Source organism: Lolium perenne, chromosome 3, assembly GCF_019359855.2.
Source record: "Lolium perenne isolate Kyuss_39 chromosome 3, Kyuss_2.0, whole genome shotgun sequence".
Taxonomy (NCBI): domain Eukaryota; kingdom Viridiplantae; phylum Streptophyta; class Magnoliopsida; order Poales; family Poaceae; genus Lolium; species Lolium perenne.
In genome coordinates this window covers 302,082,276-302,093,548 of record NC_067246.2, presented here as the reverse complement: position 1 = coordinate 302,093,548, position 11,273 = coordinate 302,082,276, and the positions used below count along the sequence as shown (strand labels likewise).

General features: G+C 45.2%; 1 long non-coding RNA gene across 1 annotated transcript; it reads right to left on the bottom strand.

The window, feature by feature from the left end:
* Positions 1 to 583: 583 nt before the first annotated feature.
* On the bottom strand, positions 584 to 9,362 carry LOC127340218 (uncharacterized). The gene is made up of 7 exons (XR_011756184.1): positions 8,798 to 9,362; positions 8,461 to 8,709; positions 4,704 to 6,335; positions 4,367 to 4,615; positions 3,014 to 3,097; positions 986 to 1,667; positions 584 to 885 (listed from the first exon to the last, which is right to left on the bottom strand). It is a non-coding gene; the product is annotated as an uncharacterized lncRNA (long non-coding RNA).
* Positions 9,363 to 11,273: the final 1,911 nt, after the last annotated feature.

Sequence of the window (11,273 nt, the reverse complement as noted above, 5' to 3'; positions counted from 1 at the left end):
TATATTAACAACCTTTGTATAGTTCAGCCCTATATCCATCTAAATGATCTGGGAATTGATTCATCTTATAAGTGGTGAGAAAGAGCAACACTAGCCAGAGTAATGTGGTGTTAAGTCACATATAGAACCTATGCCCATATCTCAAACTAACTTATGAATTATTTGGTGATCACAACTAAAACCTAATCCACACTTAAATTCCAACCCATGTGTCATTAGGTGAAAATGATTAGAACCCTAGTAATATTTGAGATAAGCATCCTATTAATGGTAAGGTAGAGTAAACCTAAACCACTCAACATATGATCAACACACACTAGGAAACAATAATACCTAATACCCTATTGCACTTATGCTTCATCTCATAAACATAAGAAAACTCTAGTATCAATTCTATAAAGATCTTAACAGGAATCAAGATATAAACCCAACCTACTATTCAAACTTTGCATATATAGGAATACCAACTATTGTTTCCAAATAAATGAAAGCCTCATGAGAGGAATAATATCCATCTAAACCACTTTAAAACTAAGGGTTTAGAAGATGACATTAATACTTTAAAATAGCCTTCAACAATTTTCCAAATCCCTAACCATCATGAGCACATGCAATAAAGTCATGAGATCAAATTCTCAAATAAGAAACTAAATAAGGAACTATGCCTTGTAAATTGTTTCTGCAAGGTAACAAGAACTTAACTATCAATAGGTACTTAGAAGGACCTATTTAAAAATAGTGGGACCACCCTAAATTGATAATTACAAATTATGTCTATATAGATGTCCATTCCCAAACTCTCATAACTTGTAATAAACAATGGTGTCATAACACATATAAAATGTTCTTCTTATTAGTCCTCATGAAACTCCAGTTGTTAGACACCTGCAAAATAGAATGATTCAAATCGAGTTAAAAATAAAATGCAAAATAGAAAATGAAAACAGGAAAAATATAGAAAGAAAAAGAAAGAAAAGTGGCTTACCTGCCAGGCCACCACAGCCCACCTCAGCAACCCAGCAACACAGCCCAGTAAGCAGCATGGCCCAGCTCAAAACATAACCCAACACCAGCCCGTACCCCTTCGCGGTGGATAAAGACGAGGTGGGAGGTCGTCGTCTTCGTCTTCTCCTCTGGGCGCACAGGAGCTCGCCACCGAGCCAACGTCGCCACGTCCCGCGTCCCCGCCGCCGATATTGACCGCCAGCGCATGGCGGAGAAGGTATAAAACGCCCAGACACCCTCCATTTTTCCTCTCTCTGCTCCATTCTCTGTGACGCCCCAAAACCGGTACCATGAGGATCCCAGCGAATCCGCCGAAATCCGCACGATATCGATTTTAGGAGACGCACCACCAAGCGCCTCGTACACGCCGAAGCATGCACGCGATGCGGGTGGAATCAATCACGAGCGGTAACATTACAACAGGATTACAATAGAGCCCACAAGATACAGATATATTACAACAACGACTCCAACGAGTCAAGATACAAATAGATACAATTCAAAGATCCAAATCATACAGAAGATCAAATGCGTCCGAGTACGGACAAGATACAAATTGGACTAAGAGTCCTGAAGATAACCAGTGGCGTCCATAACCCTGCCCAGGCCAAACCGGAAGGGTAACCTCGCTAACGTCGTCTTCATCGAACATATCTTCATACCTGCCCGGTTATATCCCGTAGAAGCAGCAATAAGTACGGGTTCGTACTTAACAAGACTTCAAGACGTATAAGCATTCGTCAACCAGTCGTCCTTTGTACTTGAGGCACGCAGGGGACTTAGAGGACGCAAGAGGAACGTCATAGGAAATATGGTGGGATTAAGCGGCAGCGCGCAAGCACTAAAAACCTATAGAGACACTCTACAACAGTCGTCTAATCAGAGAAGGTGAGAGAGCGCATAAACTAACAGTTCTATACTCTGCAAACATAACACAGCCAACGTGTTCCCCCTTCGCCAAGAAGTACTGGCAAAGGCACTCACACTGTTGTCAAGTTTTAACCATTTATTATTGAAGTTGTGCTACTTACTACACAAGTTATTATGATTGAATCAACAGGTGTAGTTGTCTATGGTCGAGTCATACAGCTCCAAGTCGTCCATAACCGCGGACACGGCTTATCGATAAGATTTTACCCTGCAGGGGTGCCCAAATGTGCCTACACGCACGATCACTCCAAAGGCAAATGGCAAAAAGGTGGAGCATCACGACTCGCACTCTCCGTCACGACAACAATGTCCAGGAAGCCACCTAACTAAGTTGAACCCGTATCGAAGTCCGGCCGAATCTCCGAAGCGGACCTAGCTATTGCGTGCACGGCTTCCGAGGGTCAAAACACACACAGGGGCGAATGACCCGCTTCAGCATGCGATAAACGCTCAGGCCGCAAACCTATACGTGCATACCAGAAACAAGGGATACAAGGCACCCAGGGGCTTCCCAAAGTAAATAAGTAACAGGCTAGCATGCACGCAAACAACAAATGGTAAAACATGTAAACTAGTTGTGGCCACTGGACAAAGCTGTAGATTCCGGCAGTGGTCGAGGGGAGACCCAGAAACATGCCCACGTGTGGTTAGAGCGCTCAGTCTCGGAACAGATAACAAGAACTCGGGGTCCTAAGATATTTAGGAAACACAAGTGAGCCGTCACAAAACGATCAGCTGACCCACCGATGCCTCCGCTAACAACTATTAACAAGTAACCATGATTCCCTCAACAGATATAACCATGTGTCATGATCCCCAACAGATAACCCGATAAGATAGCGATAACGGTAACACGATATAAACAGCACTAGCATGCACTATGACTCGCAAGGCAGACCCGATAACCAAACAACAGCTGTAGGAGGTTGGTGGTTGGTGGTGGCAATATGGGCTGCTTGAGGTAACAAGTGGAAGGGACACGTGACAAGAACGCAACTCAAGGATAGCATGAGGGAGAAGGCAAAATAAAATAGGTGAGCGACTTCTGCAGGGGCAGGAGTATAAGGGAAATGCTTGCCTGTTAAAGCTTGCCGAGGAACATCCGAAGGACTTGGCGTATCTCACACACCACTTCGCGATCCTATCCGGGAAGAAGCAAATGCTACAACAAACATCGGATGCAAAGCTTATAACTACAGAAGAAGAACCGGCATGATCAAAATGATATGCATGCATGACATGGAAGATATGATGCGATGCACTTATCCAATTTAAGCGGAGTCGGAACCCCGGACAATCAATTAGAGTTGGAGTTGCATTTTCTACCGACAAAGTTAAGTGGTTGTTAGCATGGCATAACATGGCAGGGGTTCGCTACTTCAATATTAAATGGAGCGGGGAAAACCAAATCGGTGTTTCAAAATACTCCGCATTTAAATATTAGGTGCGATGCAACTACAACAACATGATATGCTGTGAGATACAACATGCATATGAATGTCATATTATTATTTAAAGCATTTTATTATCAAGGTTCATATATAACACATTTTATTTTAAGTTGTATACAAATATAAACCAAAGTTGAAAATTGGAAGTTTAAATTAAAACAGGGGCAGACACGTATAAGACAGAAAGTGCTAACTGGAATTTAATTGAGTGCCAACCCAAAATAGGGAACAGCTGCGAGCTAGCCAAGCAAGCACGCAAGCTGCTGGATGGATGGATCCAAGATTTGCAAGATGTGCTAGCTGAATAAAAAGGATAAGAGGAGGCGTTGCACTTAATTGGTTTGGCCAGATCGATTGTGTCTCACACTGGGAGAAAGAGGCAGCGCTGGCTGCTGCGAGGTGGCCCTTGCGTGCGCAACCTGGAGGCATACAACGGTAGGAACAGATAACTGAATATGACACTACGAACTGAAGATCACGACAGCGCGTCCCTGTAGATAGCGAATGTGCACAGATATTAAAGCTGTGGCCGAGACGAATTTTGGCAGAGTTTTGAGCGAAACAAACAAGGTTGAGTAAGAAGGTAGTGCCATGATTCAAAAGGAACCAACTTGGTGGTAAACGGCGCACGGTGGCGACGGGGAGGCTCGCCGGAAAACTGTAACACGAGACAGCGACAATGAACCGAAAACTGAAAACAGCTTCTGGAGCTAACTTTGGAAAGACGATAACATCGCCGATACTGCACCGTTTTGGGCGATTCAAATACCGGCGGAGATAGGGTGATGTTGTGCATCGAATGGAGCAAACGGTGTGTGCTAAGATGGCCTGTGTCAACAGGGATCTTCGTCGGAAGTCAAGACCGTGAAACAGAATAAAACTGTGTGTTTTCGTGTTCGTCTCCGTTTGATTTCTTCTCAACGTTCGAGGATGCAGGGACCATGCGAAGGGGAGGAGGAGAAGGTGCTGACGCTGCTCACCCTGGGGTGGTCGGAGACGAGGAAGCGGCGGAGAAGGTCGCCGGCGACGAGGAAGACGAGGTGGCCGGGACGTAGACGATGCAGACGTGGAAGATCTCGAGCAGTTCTTGGCGCGTTTGGCTCCGGGAAGTAGACGAGGACGTAGAGGAGGAAGGCAGGGTTCCGTTCCACGGCTCATGTAGCGTCGACGGCGGCCATGACGACGGTGGTGTGGAGTAGACGGCGGAGCTGTGCCGGAACGAGGAGGACCTGCGGCAGAGTGTGGCGATCAACGCCGGTAGCACGGCAAGAAAATAAGAAAGGAGAAAGGAATAGCTCAGGAGGACGCGGAGCTCACCAGACAGAGAGGTTTGGGAAGCGTTGGACGTCCGCGACGGAGGCGGCGTGGTCGACTTGGAAACTAGCGGGAGAAAGAAGAAGCTGAAGAGAGTGGCGGCGGCGATGAAAAAGGAAAAGGGACTAGGGTTGAGATGGGACGGCCGTCTGGCTGTTTTATAGAGGAAGAGCTGGATCACTGGCCGTCACATCCATGCACTGTCGACGTGGAGTGCTCGGATGGGCAGCCGTACGAGGAAGAAGGCGACACGAAGGCTTCCGTTGATAGATGGGCTGAGGAGTAGACGTTTTGCAGTGGGCTGCTGAGTTAGAAGGAAAGGACCAAGCCAAGCTAGGAAGAAGAAGAAAAAAGGTTGAGCTGCCACGATCGGTTATTGGGCTCAAGGCAAGATGCCCAGGAAGCTTGTCACGTATTCATAGCAGAAAAAACAAGAGAGAAGGGTAGAATGGATGGAGCATGCAAAAGAAGGAAGAGGAGGATGAAGAAAAACGGGGAAGCATGATCACATTTTTGAAACCATATTTTATTAAAACAAGTTCATCCAAAATATTGCAAATTTCTTTATTTCGGGGTTTGTTAAAATAAGAAAAGAGCGAGGGAGGATTTTTATATAGAAACCATATGAGGGGGAAAAGAAAATAGTTTTTATTTAGAAATAATTTTTATTTGACAAAATCTTGTGAATGATATGATGCATATGCCATGATGATGCACAAAAGAAAAAGAACAACCAAAATCTAATAGGGGTATTTTCCTGGGCCGCTACAATCGACACCACTAACAAGGGATCGCGCCCCGAGATCCCACGTCCAGGTAGGGGGGGAGAGAAGTGAACTATCGGATCTTCAGGCGACGTGTCGATCTCCTCGACACCACTAACAAGAGTTCTTGCTCCATGTTGTTCGGTCGACACGACTAACAAGAAGTCATTGTTCCGCTGTTGATGATGCGCTGCTGTCGAGATCCTCTGAAGAACGAACCTAATAGGTGAGGAGCAAGGATCGTCCAACCCGCGTAGAGACCTAAGACTCAGAGAACTCAGATAAGAGAGAAGACTCAAAACTCGCAAAGGCAAGGGGAGAAAGAACAGAGGTAAGGAGAAAAATCAGAGCTAATCAGAACTATCCAACGAATTTTAGAAAATAGTTTGGACTCTCTAAACTCAACGACCGTTGGCAAGGTTATCCTACAGGCTGGACTAGTGGGGTACCGTCAGCCTGACGCTCTGATACCAACTTGTGACGCCCCAAAACCGGTACCATGAGGATCCCAGCGAATCCGCCGAAATCCGCACGATATCGATTTTAGGAGACGCACCACCAAGCGCCTCGTACACGCCGAAGCATGCACGCGATGCGGGTGGAATCAATCACGAGCGGTAACATTACAACAGGATTACAATAGAGCCCACAAGATACAGATATATTACAACAACGACTCCAACGAGTCAAGATACAAATAGATACAATTCAAAGATCCAAATCATACAGAAGATCAAATGCGTCCGAGTACGGACAAGATACAAATTGGACTAAGAGTCCTGAAGATAACCAGTGGCGTCCATAACCCTGCCCAGGCCAAACCGGAAGGGTAACCTCGCTAACGTCGTCTTCATCGAACATATCTTCATACCTGCCCGGTTATATCCCGTAGAAGCAGCAATAAGTACGGGTTCGTACTTAACAAGACTTCAAGACGTATAAGCATTCGTCAACCAGTCGTCCTTTGTACTTGAGGCACGCAGGGGACTTAGAGGACGCAAGAGGAACGTCATAGGAAATATGGTGGGATTAAGCGGCAGCGCGCAAGCACTAAAAACCTATAGAGACACTCTACAACAGTCGTCTAATCAGAGAAGGTGAGAGAGCGCATAAACTAACAGTTCTATACTCTGCAAACATAACACAGCCAACGTGTTCCCCCTTCGCCAAGAAGTACTGGCAAAGGCACTCACACTGTTGTCAAGTTTTAACCATTTATTATTGAAGTTGTGCTACTTACTACACAAGTTATTATGATTGAATCAACAGGTGTAGTTGTCTATGGTCGAGTCATACAGCTCCAAGTCGTCCATAACCGCGGACACGGCTTATCGATAAGATTTTACCCTGCAGGGGTGCCCGAATGTGCCCACACGCAATTCCCAACAGATAACCGATAAGATAGCAGTAACGGTAACGAGATATAAACAGCACTAGCATGCACTATGACTCGCAAGGCAGACCCGATAACCAAACAACAGCTGTAGGAGGTTGGTGGTTGGTGGTGGCAATATGGGCTGCTTGAGGTAACAAGTGGAAGGGACACGTGACAAGAACGCAACTCAAGGATAGCATGAGGGAGAAGGCAAAATAAAATAGGTGAGCGACTTCTGCAGGGGCAGGAGTATAAGGGAAATGCTTGCCTGTTAAAGCTTGCCGAGGAACATCCGAAGGACTTGGCGTATCTCACACACCACTTCGCGATCCTATCCGGGAAGAAGCAAGTGCTACAACAAACATCGGATGCAAAGCTTATAACTACAGAAGAAGAACCGGCATGATCAAAATGATATGCATGCATGACATGGAAGATATGATGCGATGCACTTATCCAATTTAAGCGGAGTCGGAACCCCGGACAATCAATTAGAGTTGGAGTTGCATTTTCTACCGACAAAGTTAAGTGGTTGTTAGCATGGCATAACATGGCAGGGGTTCGCTACTTCAATATTAAATGGAGCGGGGAAAACCAAATCGGTGTTTCAAAATACTCCGCATTTAAATATTAGGTGCGATGCAACTACAACAACATGATATGCTGTGAGATACAACATGCATATGAATGTCATATTATTATTTAAAGCATTTTATTATCAAGGTTCATATATAACACATTTTATTTTAAGTTGTATACAAATATAAACCAAAGTTGAAAATTGGAAGTTTAAATTAAAACAGGGGCAGACACGTATAAGACAGAAAGTGCTAACTGGAATTTAATTGAGTGCCAACCCAAAATAGGGAACAGCTGCGAGCTAGCCAAGCAAGCACGCAAGCTGCTGGATGGATGGATCCAAGATTTGCAAGATGTGCTAGCTGAATAAAAAGGATAAGAGGAGGCGTTGCACTTAATTGGTTTGGCCAGATCGATTGTGTCTCACACTGGGAGAAAGAGGCAGCGCTGGCTGCTGCGAGGTGGCCCTTGCGTGCGCAACCTGGAGGCATACAACGGTAGGAACAGATAACTGAATATGACACTACGAACTGAAGATCACGACAGCGCGTCCCTGTAGATAGCGAATGTGCACAGATATTAAAGCTGTGGCCGAGACGAATTTTGGCAGAGTTTTGAGCGAAACAAACAAGGTTGAGTAAGAAGGTAGTGCCATGATTCAAAAGGAACCAACTTGGTGGTAAACGGCGCACGGTGGCGACGGGGAGGCTCGCCGGAAAACTGTAACACGAGACAGCGACAATGAACCGAAAACTGAAAACAGCTTCTGGAGCTAACTTTGGAAAGACGATAACATCGCCGATACTGCACCGTTTTGGGCGATTCAAATACCGGCGGAGATAGGGTGATGTTGTGCATCGAATGGAGCAAACGGTGTGTGCTAAGATGGCCTGTGTCAACAGGGATCTTCGTCGGAAGTCAAGACCGTGAAACAGAATAAAACTGTGTGTTTTCGTGTTCGTCTCCGTTTGATTTCTTCTCAACGTTCGAGGATGCAGGGACCATGCGAAGGGGAGGAGGAGAAGGTGCTGACGCTGCTCACCCTGGGGTGGTCGGAGACGAGGAAGCGGCGGAGAAGGTCGCCGGCGACGAGGAAGACGAGGTGGCCGGGACGTAGACGATGCAGACGTGGAAGATCTCGAGCAGTTCTTGGCGCGTTTGGCTCCGGGAAGTAGACGAGGACGTAGAGGAGGAAGGCAGGGTTCCGTTCCACGGCTCATGTAGCGTCGACGGCGGCCATGACGACGGTGGTGTGGAGTAGACGGCGGAGCTGTGCCGGAACGAGGAGGACCTGCGGCAGAGTGTGGCGATCAACGCCGGTAGCACGGCAAGAAAATAAGAAAGGAGAAAGGAATAGCTCAGGAGGACGCGGAGCTCACCAGACAGAGAGGTTTGGGAAGCGTTGGACGTCCGCGACGGAGGCGGCGTGGTCGACTTGGAAACTAGCGGGAGAAAGAAGAAGCTGAAGAGAGTGGCGGCGGCGATGAAAAAGGAAAAGGGACTAGGGTTGAGATGGGACGGCCGTCTGGCTGTTTTATAGAGGAAGAGCTGGATCACTGGCCGTCACATCCATGCACTGTCGACGTGGAGTGCTCGGATGGGCAGCCGTACGAGGAAGAAGGCGACACGAAGGCTTCCGTTGATAGATGGGCTGAGGAGTAGACGTTTTGCAGTGGGCTGCTGAGTTAGAAGGAAAGGACCAAGCCAAGCTAGGAAGAAGAAGAAAAAAGGTTGAGCTGCCACGATCGGTTATTGGGCTCAAGGCAAGATGCCCAGGAAGCTTGTCACGTATTCATAGCAGAAAAAACAAGAGAGAAGGGTAGAATGGATGGAGCATGCAAAAGAAGGAAGAGGAGGATGAAGAAAAACGGGGAAGCATGATCACATTTTTGAAACCATATTTTATTAAAACAAGTTCATCCAAAATATTGCAAATTTCTTTATTTCGGGGTTTGTTAAAATAAGAAAAGAACGAGGGAGGATTTTTATATAGAAACCATATGAGGGGGAAAAGAAAATAGTTTTTATTTAGAAATAATTTTTATTTGACAAAATCTTGTGAATGATATGATGCATATGCCATGATGATGCACAAAAGAAAAAGAACAACCAAAATCTAATAGGGGTATTTTCCTGGGCCGCTACATTCTCCCCCAATGACGAAACCCTAGCCCGCCGGCCTCCGTTCACCGTCGGTGATTAAGGCATCCCTGAGCCTCGCCGAGGATACTCCCAGCACCACCATCCTCTCCTCGTTCTTCTCGTCGAAGCTTGCAAGATGAGGAGCCCCTGGACTGGCGAATTTGGCCAATTTCTCCGACCACTGCCGCCAGGTTCTCGGATGATTTCGTCGCTGTCCGAGCTCCATTCGCTTCGCCGTCAAGCTCGTCGTGCTCCTGGTGAGCCCCTCTACCGACTAGCATGCTCGCCTTGCTCGCTAGCACTCCGTAGCCTCGCCGCACCACTTGCCTGGGAGCATCGCCGTCGGGCATCACCGTCGCCGCCGCTCCGGTGACCAATAGGGGGTGGCGCTGCCACCACTAGACTCGCCTCGGTGAGTATTGCCCAATGAGCCTCTTCTCACGCCCGCGGGAACACCCTATCGCCGGCGGCGATCTCGCCTGGCCGCCGGTCAGTGGCCTCCTTGCCACGGTGGCGATTTTGACTTGGTCAAGAGCCCCGTGGCAGGTGAGGTGGACACGGCCCCACCAGTCATTGACTGTGTGGGTGTTCTGTCCGGGTAACATTAGTATTTAGATTCATTTTAATTCAATTTCATAATTCCAGAAACTTTAAAAGAATTTAGAAAATTCATTTTAAGTCAGAAAAATATAAATGAGATATTAAAATTCTTAGAAAAGAAAACTCTATCCAATAAAAATATAAAATGAAATTTTTATTTTTAATAAAAATTCAATTATTTAATACTTGTTATTTAAGCCTTTAATTTTAATTCTAAATTCAATTAAAATTCAATAATTTAGAAAAAGGTATAAAATAAATAAAAACCAGTAAAGTAAATAAGGAAAACAATAAAATTAATTTCCCTTCACTATTAATTTATTAAATCCTTATTAGGAGGATTTTAAACCCTAATTAATAATTATCTTAATTATTAATTATTTAAAAATAATAAAATGCCAAATCCAATATTAATTTTATTCCAAAGTTAATAATAACTTCAACCTTAAAGTGAAGTTATTAATTCAAGAACTTTAGGGTATTTAAAAAACCCAAATAACATGTGATCATGTCACTTCATTAGTTATCATAGATTCATATCTAGCAACTAAATATTAGTTCGAATCCACATAAAATATGGGAACCCTACCACTACTAAATAGCATCCCATATGCTCATCAAACCTAAATAATCAAGTAGGGTTAACCAAGTGAAAACCCTAGTTCCTATCCCAAAGACCACCATCCTTAGTTATCCATATTTAGCATCACACCATTGTGATGAACCCTAATAGCAACCACACCTACTATTTTACTTTACATAACCCTGTTCCACTAAACCCTACTAGTGTGAGATACTTATGAACCATCCTATTTAGGAACCAACCATTCTCTACTTAGAGATCCAATGGCTAATATGAGCCAACCTCAACCTTAATTGTTATACTTCTTATTATTTAAGAAGTATGTTCTTCAAAAGTTATTCTTTTGAAGAAAATAGGGAATCATCACCAACCCTACTTATAAGGACCTATAAACCCTAACCAGCTATCACTAGCAAGATAAACCAACCTGGACAACAACCATGTATAATGAATTTCTTAGGATACCTAGGCTTATCTTAACCTTACAAGCCCTAGGTGTTGATGAATCCAACTTTGTTGGGATCCATCTA